This window comes from Alosa alosa, chromosome 9, assembly GCF_017589495.1.
Source record: "Alosa alosa isolate M-15738 ecotype Scorff River chromosome 9, AALO_Geno_1.1, whole genome shotgun sequence".
In the NCBI taxonomy this organism is placed as follows: domain Eukaryota; kingdom Metazoa; phylum Chordata; class Actinopteri; order Clupeiformes; family Clupeidae; genus Alosa; species Alosa alosa.
The window spans coordinates 18,292,864-18,310,119 of record NC_063197.1 but is presented as its reverse complement, the minus strand read 5'-3'; positions in this window follow the sequence as shown (position 1 = coordinate 18,310,119).

The window sequence follows — 17,256 nt, the reverse complement described above, 5'->3', positions numbered from 1 at the left end:
AGGAGCAAATCACCAAACAACAACATGATAGCTGACCCATGCAGAAAAACATGTAAACAATACAGTAGTTCAATATGCATCTTAGTGGAATTGTGGGATACATTTCAAATGCTTTATTTCTTCCTTCCTGTTTTTTGTTAACTTATCAACCTATCCTTGTGGAATAGTGGAATATTAGCCTATAATAAAAACTACAGGATAGTAAGAGCTGAAATGATGCCTTTTTTTTATCCAATTTCCACCACCACTAAAAAAAGGGGGCCGGTCTTGGGCCTGAAACTTCTGGGCTGAAAAGTGCCCCCACTCCGGCCCTGTACAGAACCCTTACCATCTTACGACCATGTCTATTGGAAGGATACTAAGAAGAGACGTTATAGCGATTCTGAAGATCTAGCCATAACTGCGAGGCCTGCTAAGCGTTTTACTGGGGTAACAGCGTGTGATGACGGGTAAGTTGATATTTCCCAATAGTTCATTCTTTCCCCTTTTGATAAAACAGCAGTTGTTACGGGTATGTGTATAACTGTGACACCCACTTTGGGGTAGAGTGTTGGTCTAAATCATTACAGGCGACCATTTGGAGATCTCTGTAATTTAATGTCTAGTTGTTTTATTCTCCATACATGTATGCCTTCTAAGTGTAGCATGGTAGCATAATGTGTTTTGCGGTCATTTCATTTGCAGAAAAAACAGCACAATGACTTGATAGGTCTTGGAGACGCATCTATCAACAGGGGGTATACACATTCAAAGGACTATCAAACTAATGTTAATACTCAATCAAAGGACATTAACCGTGTGGATTTATGGAGTGATACTATACTAAAAAACTGGATGTCAAACAATTTCCTCCAGTTGAATTCTGACAAAACAGAAGTCCTCATCATTGGAACCCAGCACATAGTGAAACAAATGATACCATCCTTAGGTCCCTTTCAATTTTTAGACTGTGTAAAACCTGTTGCAAAGAATCTTGGTGTTTGATTTATTTATTTATTATTTATTTAATTTAAGCTTTGAACGTCACATCACAAAGCTCATACAGTCTTGTTTCTATCACCTCAGAAATATTTCCAAGATTAGTTCCATCTTAACTTTTAAAGACACTGAGACCATTATACATGCTTTTATTTCTTCAGCCTGGATTACTGCAATAGTCTTTTTTTTCTTGTCTGAACAAAAATCTATAAAGAGACTTAAAACTGTTCAGAATTCAGCTCCCCGGCTTCTTACTAAGACAAAGTACTAAGACATTACTCCTGTTTTAGCCTCACTGCACTGGCTCCCAGTAAGCTTTAGAATTGATTTTAAGATTCTTCTGATTACTTTTAAAGCTCTACATGGCCTGTCTCCCAACTACATATCTGATCTCCTAGTACCTTATACACCTGAGCCGCATGCTTTAAGATCATCGGTAGTGGTTTTCCTAACTATTCCTAAAGTCAATCTCAAAACTAAAGGGGGAGAGAGCATTTAGTGTCAGGGCACCTAGGCTCTGGAATGACCTGCCTGATGAAATCAGGTCAGCCAAGTCAGTATGCTCTTTTAAATCCCTCCTTAAAACTCATCTTTACAAGCAAGCCTTCCTTAGTTTTATTTCAGTAAGTTTTATTTCAGTGTCAAGTTTTATTTCAGTAAGTTTTATTTCAATGCAAGTTTATTTTCCTTTTTCAAATTTATGTTAAGGTCTAATTGAAATAGTATATATTATTTGATTGTTATATTATTATGTCTCATTTGCATTTTCATTTATGTTGATATTGTACAGCACTTTGTAACTTTGTTTTGAAAAGTGCTATATAAATAAAGATTATTATTATTATTATTATTATACAGAACTTCGATTTTGACTGACCTATCTGACGCGACTTTACTGGAGGCTGAGGATGCTGTCGACCGATGTGAACTACATGAAAGGTCAGATTCGTTGAATGTTTCTGAACCGGGGCGGGTGGCTGGGCCCTCTGCAGATTTAGCAGTGTGTGATGTAAACTCAGTTAAGCTATAATTACACAGATGTAGAATCAGCATTGGATAGTGTTGCGCTGAGACTAAATTATGCCAAATCTGAGGCTCGTAGAGCTAACGGATGTAATAGGTCACACAGTGGCAGATCTGCTTATTGGGGCTGTGGAAACTCTGCAGAAGATTAGCCGGGATCATATAAAAAAATTTGAGGCTGTTATCGATGGCATACTGAAATGAAATGAAATGTTACTGATGATCTGAATGGTGTTTAACTTCAGTGTGATAGATTGTTTATAAGGTTCATGTTTATTTTTTCTTTGTTGTTGTTGTTTTCACGGCTATAATTGCGGGAAGAGTAGTATACATGTGTAATATAGTTTAAATTTGTTGAGTAATCAGTGAGTAGCCATGCCCCCGCCAAATGAGCGTAATAGAAATGACAGTGGGTGCAATGATGTTGAACCGCCTGATAAACGGACCAGAGATGATCAGACAGATTGTGTTAATACTATACATACATTGGCCGGTCAGCTTGGAAGGAAAATCGCTAGAGTTTTACAGAATCCTAACCCTGACAACCCTATTATCAAGAGCATGAAACAGAATTTGGATGCATATAACAGGAGCCTCTTAGTCTCCAATAATCCACAGTCAACCGCTAGTCAGACTTCAACACATGACTCTATTGACAATGACAATTCCGACATGCATTCAGCTGATGTTGTACATACACCAACCAACCCTTTCAGATAATGCACAAGATGAGACCTTACTGCAGACAATCACTAGACAGAGTTCAGTAGATGACTACATTGACAATCCTGACATGCATGTAGCTTATGTTGTGGATGTAGCAAACTCCACAGACATCTCTCACATTCCAGATCCTGTAGACATCTCACACGTTCCAGCTCCTACAGCTATTTCACATATACCAGTTAAATTTTAATCGTTTTACAAGATGACCCCCAGTATGTGTGGATGCGATACCTGGTAGTTCGGATTGCAAACGGGGAGTGATGTTGATGTTGTTCATGAAATCAGGTCAGCCAAGTCAGTATGCTCTTTTAAATCCCTCCTTAAAACTCATCTTTACAAGCAAGCCTTCCTTAGTTTTATTTCAGTAAGTTTTATTTCAGTGTCAAGTTTTATTTCAGTAAGTTTTATTTCAATGCAAGTTTATTTTCCTTTTTTCAAATTTATGTTAAGGTCTAATTGAAATAGTATATATTATTTGATTGTTATATTATTATGTCTCATTTGCATTTTCATTTATGTTGATATTGTACAGCACTTTGTAACTTTGTTTTGAAAAGTGCTATATAAATAAAGATTATTATTATTATTATTATTATACAGAACTTCGATTTTGCTGACCTATCTGACGCGACTTTACTGGAGGCTGAGGATGCTGCAATAACCCGTGTGAACTACATGAAAGGTCAGATTAGTTGAATGTTTCTGAACCGGGGGGGCGTGGGGTGGCTGGGCCCTCTGCAGATTTAGCAGTGTGTGATGTAAACTCAGTTAAGCTATAATTACACAGATGTAGAATCAGCATTGGATAGTGTTGCGCTGAGACTAAATTATGCCAAATCTGAGGCTCAGTAGAGCTACGGATGTAATAGGTCACACAGTGGCAGATCTGCTTATTGGGGCTGTGGAAACTCTGCAGAAGATTAGCGGGATCATATAAAAAATTTGAGGCTGTTATCGGCGGCATACTGAAATGAAATGAAATGTTACTGATGATCTGAATGGTGTTTAACTTCAGTGTGATAGATTGTTTATAAGGTTCATGTTTATTTTTTCTTTGTTGTTGTTGTTTTTACGGCTATAATTGCGGAAGAGTAGTATACATGTGTAATATAGTTTAAATTTGTTGAGTAATCAGTGAGTAGCCATGCCCCCGCCAAATGAGCGTAATAGAAATGACAGTGGGTGCAATGATGTTGAACCGCCTGATAAACGGACCAGAGATGATCAGACAGATTGTGTTAATACTATACATACATTGGCGGTCAGCTTGGAAGGAAAATCGCTAGAGTTTTACAGAATCCTAACCCTGACAACCCTATTATCAAGAGCATGAAACAGAATTTGGATGCATATAACAGGAGCCTCTTAGTCTCCAATAATCCACAGTCAACCGCTAGTCAGACTTCAACACATGACTCTATTGACAATGACAATTCCGACATGCATTCAGCTGATGTTGTACATACACCAACCCTTTCAGATAATGCACAAGATGAGACCTTACTGCAGACAATCACTAGACAGAGTTCAGTAGATGACTACATTGACAATCCTGACATGCATGTAGCTTATGTTGTGGATGTAGCAAACTCCACAGACATCTCTCACATTCCAGATCCTGTAGACATCTCACACGTTCCAGCTCCTACAGCTATTTCACATATACCAGTTCGTACAATCGTTTTACAAGATGACCCCCCAGTATGTGTGGATGCGATACCTGGTAGTTCCGGATTGCAAACGGGGAGTGATGTTGATGTTGTTCATGAAATCAGGTCAGCCAAGTCAGTATGCTCTTTTAAATCCCTCCTTAAAAGAGCATACTGACTTGGCTGACCTGATTTCATCAGGCAGGTTATTCCAGAGCCTAGGTGCCCTGACACTAAATGCTCTCTCCCCTTTAGTTTTGAGATTGACTTTAGGAATAGTTAGGAAACCACTACCGGATGATCTTAAAAATGCGCTCCAGGTGTATAAGGTACTAGGAGATCAGATATGTAGTTGGGAGACAGGCTATGTAGAGCTTTAAAAGTAATCAGAAGAATCTTAAAATCAATTCTAAAGCTTACTGGGAGCCAGTGCAGTGAGGCTAAAACAGGAGTAATGTCTTAGTACTTTGTCTTAGTAAGAGCTGAATTCTGAACAGTTTTAAGTCTCTTTATAGATTTTTGGTTCAGACAAGAAAAAAGACTATTGCAGTAATCCAGGCGTGAAGAAATAAATGCATGTATAATGGTCTCAGTGTCTTTAAAAGTTAAGATGGAACTAATCTTGGAAATATTTCTGAGGTGATAGAAACAAGACTGTATGAGCTTTGTGATGTGACGTTCAAAGCTTAAAAAATTGAATTAAAAATTGAAAGGGACCTAAGGATGGTATCATTTGTTTCACTATGTGCTGGGATCCAATGATGAGGACTTCTGTTTTGTCAGAATTCAACTGGAGGAAATTGTTTGACATCCAGTTTTTAGTATAGTATCACTCCATAAATCCACACGGTTAATGTCCTTTGATTGAGTATTAACATTAGTTTGATAGTCCTTTGAATGTGTATTCCCACTGTTGATAGATGCGTCTCCAAGACCCATCAAGTCATCGTGCGCGTCGTTTTCTGCAAATGAAATGACCGCAAACACATTATGCTACCATGCTACACTTAGAAGGCATACATGTATGGAGAATAAAACAACTAGACATTAAATTACAGAGATCTCCAAATGGTCACCTGTAATGATTTAGACCAACACTCTACCCCAAAGTGGGTGTCACAGTTATAAACATACCCGTAACAACAGCTGTTTTATCAAAAGGGGAAAGAATGAACTATTGGGAAATATCAACTTACCCCGTATCACACGCGTTACCCCAGTAAAACGCCTAGCAGGCCTCGCAGTTATGGCTAGATCTTCAGAATCGCTATAACGTCTCTTCTTAGTATCCTTCCAATAGACATAGTCGTAAGATGGTAAGGGTTCTGTACAGGGCCGGAGTGGGGGCACTTTTCAGCCCAGAAGTTTCAGGCCCAAGACCGGCCCCCTTTTTTTAGTGGTGGTGGAAATTGGATAAAAAAAGGCATCATTTCAGCTCTTACTATCCTGTAGTTTTTATTATAGGCTAATATTCCACTATTCCACAAGGATAGGTTGATAAGTTAACAAAAACAGGAAGGAAGAAATAAAGCATTTGAAATGTATCCCACAATTCCACTAAGAGGCATATTGAACTACTGTATTGTTTATATGTTTTTTTCTGCATGGGTCAGCTATCATGTTGTTGTTTGGCGATTTGCTCCTTTACTACACCCACTTCTCAAGCAAACAAGCCATATAGGTTGATCATGTAGCCTACTGCTGTCATAGCCTACTGTTCTTTCTTCCATAAAATAACTTTAATTCATATGGTTAATTATCCTTTCTACTTGTCCCTATAGTCATAGTTCATTTCGGGCTCATCATTGCGGGGGACTGGCTGATCTGCTGCTCAGGCTACTTTTGTTTTTAGGCCTATAGGCTACTGCATACCTAGATCAAGCTTGAGTTTTGTTATCAATATTTGCATAATATTTGCAAAGTCTATGAATAGCCATATTGGATGATACCAAAATGCTAATATTTTAATTCATTATGTTACTTGCGAATAGGTTGACAACGCTACAACGTTCAGTAGGTTATTAGCCCAATTACGATGTTATAATCATGGCTATCTCTCTTTACCAGTTGCCACTTATCTCTGTCCTCTTCAAAAAAAATTGGAAGCATGGCACATTTGGCAGCATTTCCCTCCAATACTTTTCGTCTTTTTTACCTGGCCTTTTCAGTCCCTCATGGCATCTTTCTACCATCCATCCTCCCTGACGCTTATCACTACGGTAGGTCCGGCCCGGCTGGTATCTGAGAAAACTTTTTAAGAAAGACGGGCTATATGGACCCAACCAATTAACTCTTCTTGGGAGGGGAGAACAACGCATGCAGAGGCTGCGGTGTTAGGCATAGAATGTGAACGTGTGTAGCCAACTTTAAGAGAAGATAGATTAACGTGACAAATGCCAATATTTTTCCCTCGACCGGCCCAAAAGTGAAGCGGCCCACCGGGAATTCTCCCGATTCTCCCGATTACCCACTCCGGGCCTGGTTCTGTACCAGATGTAGATTTACTGCTTGTCGCAGCATCTAATTCAGATCCCCCGAGCGTCGCTCCCAAATCGTTTTCGTCAGCGCACAAAAGACCAGATGTTTCGAGGCTGATAACACAGTGACCAACTAGATCATGGGATGGCGCTACAAAATGAAAATAGAAGAATAAATATGCGAGTGAAATACATTTTAGATTCGAACATAAAACCAACCAGAAACTCTGACAAACCATACAGTTCTTTTACAATGTTATCAGCACTAGTGTACATAAGTAGTAGGCAGACCCCCCACATGAAAGGGGTCTCAAACAATACACCCAGAGACATGCCCGGACAAAATACCACCCCTACAAAGTAGGGGGATCATAGACTATCATTTTCGTCACCTAAGACCTCCATGATTTCAGTTATAAAGGTTACATTACAATGCGTAGCGTCTAGCTAACACATTTTTCAACCAAAACCACTAACAACATGCTAAACAGGTTATTGGCTATGCTAGTAGCATACTATAAGTTTATTTCCAGCTATTAACACTCCTATACATTTCATACAAAGTTTATCACATAACACATAATAATAACAACAAAACACACATGTGGGTTTGGGGCCAATATGGCCGCCCAGGGGTTTGACACCAGTCACATGACTGTCACATGACACTACATCCAATATGGATGCCAAGGGGGCGTGGCATTGTTTGACACCAGACACATGACTGTCACATGACTTTACATCCAATATGGCTGCCCAGGGGTTTGACACCAGTCACATGACTGTCACATGACTCACAAAACAATAACAATAACAAACAACACGTGGTGACAACCACGTGGCTAATTTGCATAAAAAGGAGGCGTGGTTATGACGTGATTTATTACGTTTCAGGGGGCGGGGCTTATTTTGACAGATAGTTCAGGATAATTACTACTAATGAGTTCACTAGAAAATATTGCCAGAAGTTTTCCAATGTTGGCCACCAGAAGCAAACTTCCAGCAAAGTTCTGGCAACAATGAGAAGTTTGCACTAGTAGTAAATGTTCGGCAGTGATTTGCCACCACAGTTCACCAATAATATAGCCTAGAAATCTAGACGCATCTGGCTCGTCAGGCTGCCAATAATGGCAAACTTCCAGTGAACTTCTGGTGACAAACCTAATTTGCATACGACATGTTGCATACGACAGGTGCAAATTTGCTGCAACATTGCCAAAAGTTAAACCGGAACTGTTTGTTATGTGAAAATGTCTTGTGGCAACTGTTCACCAGAAACAAGCTGACATTAGCCACTACTGTAAGGGTCCGCCTATATAGCCTACAAATGATCTATTTTATTGTTTTATTCTTAAGTGTGTTTCAAAGTTTTAATTGTAGCTACATCAAACAAGAAAGGGCACATGGCCCAAGTCTCCTGGCTGAATAGGAAAGATACTAGGAATAGGCTGTTAGGCTACCTTACGTGTCGGCCTTGAGATTTTGAATTGTCCTGCTGACTTAGTCCTCACACGTCCTTTAATATTTTGCCATATTTTCATCAATGATGCCAACGGAATGCAGCCCTTCAGTTGCAGAGAAAGAGGAAGAAAGGCAGACGGGTACACATGCCACACAACTCACAAAAGGAAGTAGGGTTGGGTATCGTTTGGGTTTTATCCGATACCGGTGCTAAATCGATACTTTTAAAACGGTGCCGGTGCCGAAACGGTGCCTGAACCGGTACTTTGTTTTTAAAATGTTTTAAATTAAAATAGTCTAAAGCATGAATTGCTTTTTTTATTGATAAGACAAATTTGAACATGAAATTGAACTGTTATATTTACTATCAATATCTCATTGCTCCTACGAATAATACATTTAAATGTTAAAACAGCTTGCCACGCATGCACACACAATGGTAAGCTCTGCTTTCAAGTTTACCCAGTGTAGGCGGTTTGCCATAAGATATGTTAAAACCGCTTGCCATAGAACTGCCAGGTCATGGACAACGGCATTTGCAAGCAAGATAATCTAACAGGGACTCTACTTTCCAGTTAATTCAGTGTGTTCCCAAATGCTTCAAGAAATTTCATGTCTTAACCCATAACACGCAATAGTTTTTAACATGTTAGGCTACATGTCGGTGTTGAAGTGTTTAGATTCCCAGCGCTAGCCTAGTAGGCATTTTAACAGCAACTATGCGCTAAAACCAGTCAGCTGAGTTTAATTGGCGATAACGTAGGCTACTGGAGATGGTTTCAGAGCCTCTTTGACAGCTCAATGACATCAGGTATGTAACCTTCATATTTATGTTTTTGCCAGCTAACTTTTAACATGATCTTCATATTCATTGTGATGCTATATGGGCCTCATGCACATGAAAGATTAATATCATGCCATCATGTTGTTTATAACACACCGTGAAATAAAGTTTTCACCTTACAACTTTGCTGATAACATTTCAAATAAATGCCAGTTAGCACATTAGCAAGGATATTGTGTAACATATACACTGTAACAAGATTCTGTGATTTTCACAGCATCACTGCTGTTTTTGAGAAAAATGTGTACTGTATTTGTGAATACAGTATGTTGCAGTAGTTTCGCTATGAATTATGGTCAAACTACAGTAATAAAAATTTGCTGCGAATCATAACACAGTAATAAATCTGACTCCTCCCTCACTTGTCAGCTTTTTGAAAATTTTGAAAAAACATGGCGGAAAATCATTTGGGGTTTTCTGTTTTCTTTTTGCACATAAATACAAAGTTAAGCTCCCAGATAGCAAGGTGACATTGATATTATGTTGGATTTTCCATCCAAATCATCATTTTGAAAAGATATTGAAAAGTCATGGATATATGGTTTACTGGGAAATTTTGACGTGGTGATTGAAGCACCGCACAGCGGCGGCGTTTGAACTGTCCGGGCGGCGGGAGATCATTTTGAGCAACAGTTCAGTCAGTCAGACCAACGGTGTTCAGCACTCTGACAAGTTCGCAGCTCCACCTTAATGGTAAGCAAGCATTTATTTATGTAACGTTAATGTTTCATTGTGAAATTGTACTACATTAAATTCGGGCATGTGTACAGTCTATGTACGTTGTACTGTCTAACTTACAAACTCATCCATGCTTGTTGGATCAACTAAGTAAGTAGCTTCTAACGTTAGGCTAGCTATCATAGTTGCTGTTGCTGTGAAGGTGGCATTAACGTTAATGTTTTATGTTACGTTAACGCTTTGGCAGTCTCATTTATATTAGGCCTACCTTAGTTCTCAGTAAGTTACAATTTATTATATTCATATAATTTATATAAAACATTAAGCTAGTAGTGCTAGGCCTAGTATGTTACTGTCACAATGTTAGGCTGAAGATGATGTGCTGCTGGTTAACGTTAACGTGGGGGTTTAGCTGCTACCAGCTAACTTATGTAACGTTAACTCCTCGTAATCAGTACATATATCTATGTGTTGCTGCAAGCAAACATCATCAATGAGCTCACCCAGCTGGCTAACGTTAGCAGCTAAATATACCTTCTTATAAACTGAGTTATGCTAACACCATCTTCAGCCTGGCATTTTGACAGTAAACTCAAAAACATACAGTATATATATAAATGATTATTCTAAAGTTTCACTTGTAAGTAGCCTTCAGTTTCAGTTGAAATTGTTATCTAACACTGTTTATCTTTTTTTTTCTTCTATTTCTGCTAGGTGCTGCTTCACTCTGCTACTGGTGGTGGATCAGGCTGACTGCAACCGTTGGTCTAACGTTAGGATGCAGCACGAAAATTTCTAAACGAAAAAAAAGTGAATAAATGTACTTGCTTTTCAAACTGATAACAAGTTGTCAATGGTTATTTATGCAAGTTTGTGTAGCCTAAACCATACCTAGGCCTAGTCAAATTTATCCTGGCTGTAGATAAAGCAGGATATGAATTTCCCAAAATTACTGTATATAATATTACAGCACTGGTATTACTACTGTACTAAATTACAGTATGATACATAAGTACTGTGATTAAAAATACGGTAGACAATTCAATACTGTATACATTACAGCACTGGTAGTACTACTGTAGTTTGCATTTACAGTATCAGGCATAGGTGTACTGTAGAGTGAAATACAGCAACTTGCTGGTTATTTGCTGCCAGCAAGTTGCTGTAAATTTTACGTTAAACTTTTTACAGTGTAGGCTACTGTTGATGTTGTTTCATAGCCTTTTGCTGTTAGGTCCACTACTAGATTTTGACAGGAGCTCGCAATATCGCTTTAAAGTAAGCTACCTGGGCTCACGCAAGCTGTCAAACACTGTCTACTTGTGTGTGGTGCACCCCTCTGGTTTATACATCCAGTGTTTATGTTAGCTAACTGTATCTGAATGTGTTCCTATCAGAGCAAGACGTTAGAGATGGCGCATGACATGCAGTGATGCCTCGTATAAAAAAAAAAAAAAAAAAAAACGCTATTTAAGCACCGAAATGAGGCACCGAAATCCACGTTGTTATTCGATGCAGTTACTACCGTTTGCGTCGGCACCGGTGCCATATTAGAACCGTGTTTCGGTGCCCAACCCTAAAAGGAAGTCAAAACTGCAGTCACAGTGGGGAAAGTAGGCTACGCCACCCACTCAGCCACCTCTCGGAAAAACACCAACACATAGCACTCTCTTTTAAAGCGTAACTCTCGTCAAAATGCATCGATGGTGATTTTGTGAATGTACCCGAGTAAAACTTTCACCTAAAAGCATAAGTATGTCCGAAGCGCCACTTTTAAGCTTGTACATTGTCGTTTTCAGGTGAAATTGCCTTTTGAATGGGAACCCTAGGGCACTACTATTTTGATACATTGCGTCAAAATCGCTATTTTTCAAACACTAAGACGGCTTGACACAACATGAAACTTTGATCGAAGTAGGCTATCATCAGTGTCTCTACATGCACTCGAGCATTGAGAACATTGTTGGTGTACACAAAGTTTACTAAAAGAAAGGTGTATGAAAACAGTAGTGCCCCTATAGGAGATCCCCATTCAAAAGGCCATTTCACCCGAAAACGACAACACTACAAGTTTAAAAGTGGCGCTTCGGACGTAATTATGCTTTTAAGCGAAAAAACACCCTAGGATGCATTTTGGCGAGAGTTACGCTTTAACATTAATCTTTAATTACACATTGCTGAGAAGTATACCTTCAGAGCCTTATTTTGTTTTGTAATAAAACCACTTTAGCCTGTATGATTTTTTATGGACTCGGAGTCATTTTTACTCAAAACTAATGGTTGGGATAGATTCAGCGCCCCTAAAATCCTCAGTTAGACATTTCAAAAGCTAATATTGGTAAAAAATGTAAAAAAATGTTTTCATTATTTTCGCCCAGTCCCTCTGGGCACCCCAAACTTAATTGGCTCTCCAGGCATTTCCCCGAGGATTTGGCCGTGGATAAATTGTGAGGTGCTACTAAACCATAGACAGTAAAAGAAAGTACTAAACACCTATAGAGCATCACAGTGCCATCCCTCGTCCGAGAGAGCTTAGGTGCCGGAAGTAAGTTTCCCATTCATGTCTCCCATTGACGTTTTGGAAAAATCCGTATCTAGAGTTTTGGTGCATGTCTTAGGCTAACCAGCTACGGCGTAACTCATAAGCATAACATATCATTTTGAGAGAAAAAACGAAGAGAAAATCTAAAAAAAGTCAAAGGTACAAGACTGTGTACATATTTTCATTTCTGAGCGAAGGAACTGATCATCCCATAAACCACCGTGCCTCACTGAATGATATATAGCAATTTCCAACCGGCGACAGCACGTGAACCCTTTCCTCCAAACAGTGATTTTTATATAGTGAATAGATAGATAGATACTTTATTGATCCCCAAGGGGAAGTTAAAGGTCTCAGTAGCATACGGACATCACACACAACATTCACTAACAGCAGAAAAAGTAATTAAAAGTATATAATATAAAAAACACAACCAAGCAATAAGGACAGTAGAAGATAAAGAATATACTAAAATACAAATTATAGCCTACTAAATAACACTAAATCTAAATCAAGTCTAAAACAGTATCCACATAGTGGGTGATTAAGCATGAGGCGCTTGCATGTGCAGTTATAGAATGTGCAGTTTGAATGTGCAGGTAATAGTTATTTCAGGAGTAATCGTGTAAATAATAGTGTTTTGGTATTGAATTTGATATTTATCATTGTGTATTTTATATCGTGTGTGTGTGAAAGCAGTTAACGTTAACGTTAGCAACATGGTGCAGTACTTCATACCCGACTGTCATCACCGCTGTCAGGCTGATGCATGGACCGGTGCATGGTCTGCTCTTGGACCACCATATTCAGTTTATTAACTTGGCATGAATTATTACACAAATTGTTCATTAAATGCACAAAGAAGTATTCTTAGGTTAATGATTGATATGAGAATATGAAGGCTACAGTAGCCTAGCTAACGTCAATTAGCAGCATTAACGTTACCAACCTCCCTGCAAAACTCACCACAACTTTGTAGATCTTGTCACTCATGTTGGCCCTTACAAAACCCACAAGCTGACTCTCGGACACACAACAGTCAATAATGTGACACGATTTAAAGTGGCTTTCACCCCTTTGGACACTCACTAAAACATACTATATTTCATACCTGTGTTGTAGCATATAGGCTAATGTTAGCTGCATTATCTAATGACATGCAATGTCGAAAATGCTATTAGCCTGTCGGCTACCTGAAAACTTTGAGTGTTTAAACTAACATTTACAGTGGTCTTGATAGTGTATTGGCCCTGACTAAGTTTGTGTGATGTATAAACCACAATCCTTGTTGATACAAGTACCAATATTCGTCAAGAAAGTTTTTAATCACATTAAGATTTTCGCCATAGGCAGTGGCGGTTCTAGGATTTTTCTGAGACAGGGGCCATAAAGGGGCCACATCATACACTGAGGGGCCAAGAACCGGTCAACATCCATACACAGAAAATCCCTTGTTCAGTAAGGCAGAGGCACGTTGTCTACGTGATAAGCAGGACTATACGTGGTATACCCAAAGTCCTTTTAGGCAAGTCCCTCCACTTGACGGCCATATTGCAACGCTTTTTGGTCACTTATCGGGCATCCTATTTGGCAGAAATGTGCATGCGCAAGGCTTCACGACACCAATCTTGCTCCAGCGGCGAGTTCACAACACATGATTGGCACGATGTCTTCACAACACACCATATGATGGGCTCAATGTATTCACATCACACCACATGATTGGCTCAATGTATTCACATGTTGACGTTTTGCCGAGGAAGGGGTGGGATATGTGTAGACAACGGCCATATTGGCGTTACAAACTAGCCCCATGCATTTCTAAGGAGGATTTTTTGAGTGCTGTGTCTCCTCATTAGAAAGTCTCTGGTATACCCACTTAAAAAGCATCTCCATCTCAGTATACCCACTTAAAACAGACAAGGATAGGTATTAATATTTGGGGTTGATCACAGTATACCCACTACAGCTTACTAGACTACACCACAGTAGTAAGGTGTATACATTTCACCAGTCTTACCTTGTTCAAACACTTGAATGCTAAATTCTAAAAAATAAAAAAGCCAATGCAATTCTTAACAATTTTCCCATTTATTTATAATGTGCATTGAAAACACAATATAAAACTAAAATATAATAGACACTTCAGTGGAAATACATTGCTATTTTAAACAGAAATCATACATCATACACACATTTTTCGTTCAATTAAACAAGTTTTACTTTAACTGTTTCCCCTTTTGTTGATAAGAGAAACCACTTTCACTGCCAGTTTGCGTACATTAAAACAAACACACACACACACACAGCATGTGAGCAACAACTACATCATATTTACACAATATTTTCAACAACTATTTTTACAATGGTCTTATTTGGAATGGTCTTTGAAGCCACCGTCATTGCTTCCAGTTAGAAAAGCCTGATTCTGATTTGAAGACTGACGATGGGTCATTTGAAAGCGAAAATTACGGAAGGGGTAGCAAAACACTAAAGATGGAATATTCCTACCATTTGAAGTCTGTATCAGAAGTCATTGAGTGGCCTCTTCCTATTTCCGTGCTGCATCTTGCTGAATACCAGTTTAGGAGAGGTTGCACAGAACCATCTGCTCTAGAATGGGAAATGTCTGGAGAGAAGAAAATGATTTTGAGATAAGTTTGAGTAACTTAATTGTTATTAACTTTCATAACCCACTGTCAACCTGGCGTTTCTAAAATGAATGACAAAATATGCTCACTGTAGTGGCAATAGGAAATAGCATCATACTATTAGGAGCAGCTATGCTTGGTGACTGGTGGTTCTGAAGACTGTGGGTTGAAGTCACCAGCTCCTGCGCCATCCCAGTCTGTAGGTGAAACACAAATGCGTTTTTCACAAAATCCATGCTTGTATTCAGCATGTCGTCTGGCAACTGTAAAACCAGTTATTATTATTTTAAATCATATAAAGCTTGAGTGAGGCTAGAACATTTAACCTCAATTTATCTCAATGAAACTCTCCTTGTCCTAACACTTTGAGACAGAATTCATGCGAAGCCCATGAATCAAATAAACTCAGAATAGTGGTTAATAACTTTGCAATGATAGCTCACATTAACTACAAAAATGTAGCGTTAGGTATTAGGCATGTATTCTCATGTTCATGTTAGCAGCTGCCAAACTTTTTCCTCAAGGAAAAAAAAATCGAACATTATTTACATTTGGTAAGGCGCACTAGCGCATGTTATATTATTCATTTCGGACCCCAAACAAACAGGATGTCCATTTCTCTGCATTTCATATAACACCATTTCAAACACTTCATACATTACCTTTCCACATTAAATCTATCAGCATGCTAACAAACAATCAAACCTCAACTCAAGTAACCTAACGTTAATTTAATGTTAACAGTTCATTGACAAAGTCAGTTAACAGTTCACTGCAAGCTTGCTGTTGCTTTGTAATTTAATTGACAAACTTAACATATTGTGACAGCAACAAATAAACGCGCTTTCACATAATGATGATGATAACCAACAGAGATTTGTGACTCACCAAGAAACTTCTCTGGAGGATGAAACGCTGCCATCGGTTCTTCACGTTAGAATTCTAGCTGATAATTTCGTTAGCCAAATGCTGTTGGTGCATTACTGCCACCAGTTGTTTGGGAATGGAATTGCATCTCTGATCGTCGTTCTCAACAAGTTTCACACTTATTGATGATTGACGGTACAGGGGCCAGTCAGGGGCCAATGAGATTTCAGATGGGGCCCGGGCCCCTGTGGCCCCGCCCCTAGAACCGCCCCTGGCCATAGGCAGTAAAAGACTCCGCCATCTTGGTCAACAATTTTCGCTGAGAAAGTTTCAAACTATGACCATAACGCCCTTTCCACCAATCAGAGGCATCACTGTGGGATTGTGGGATTGTTCAGGATTGTGGATAATGAAGTACTTATCCTAGACATCGCGAATAAAAGACATTTATCTCAAAACAAGGTTAGTGCCCCATGAACTTTTGGCGTCTATATGAGCATATACAATCGCTTAGTACAGCCGTAGCTATCTGGACTATCTGGAAACTATCTGGACACCAAGTGCATCACATGCAGAAATGTCACAGGTGCATTTCTCATCCCAAATGCCATAACTGTCCACTGTAGGAAGTAGTCAGGTGCCACAAAGGCAGATATTGTCAGAAGTACTGGATGTTTAAGGAACTTGCCAGTACCCTCTTACCAGATCAAGTTTAGTGTTGACCACTGGACAAATACTGGAGCAAACTACATAACTGTAGTGTGTTTGTATGTGCTTTCTTTATTGTGACTCTGTCCAGGTAATGCCCTTCCTCATTGGATTACCATGGTAGTCAGTAATTCAGTGTACTGGTCCCTAGGTGGGTTCATCAAGGCTGGCCGCCTAAAAGGCTTGAAGAAACAACCAGACACTGCGCCAACTTATCAGCATCCTGCACATTATGTGAATTCTAGTGACTGCATAAGTCGTGTATCTTTTTGGTGATGGTTGTAACTGTGGTTGCAACATGTGTGGTCTGTGTGTACTTGGGTCGGGTATCTCATTAGAACTCCCTGTCAGGAGGAGGGTGTTTCGTTAATTTGTTTTTCCATTTTGTTTGTGCTCAGTTAAGTTCTTTTTAATTTCCTTAAGAGGGACTTTTTTGCTGGTGTTTTGGCACTTTTCTTTTATTTACAAGTCAAAGGTTTAATTTACATTTTGACTTAGACTACTATTTTAAGGGTAGAAAAAATGAAGTAAACAGTATTTGGACAAAATAAAGTAAAACACTAGGTGTCATTATTTCACACAATACACTTGTTAAAGATGGACAGAAACTAACACAAGGACCACTAAACATGCAGGGAATTTACACATATCA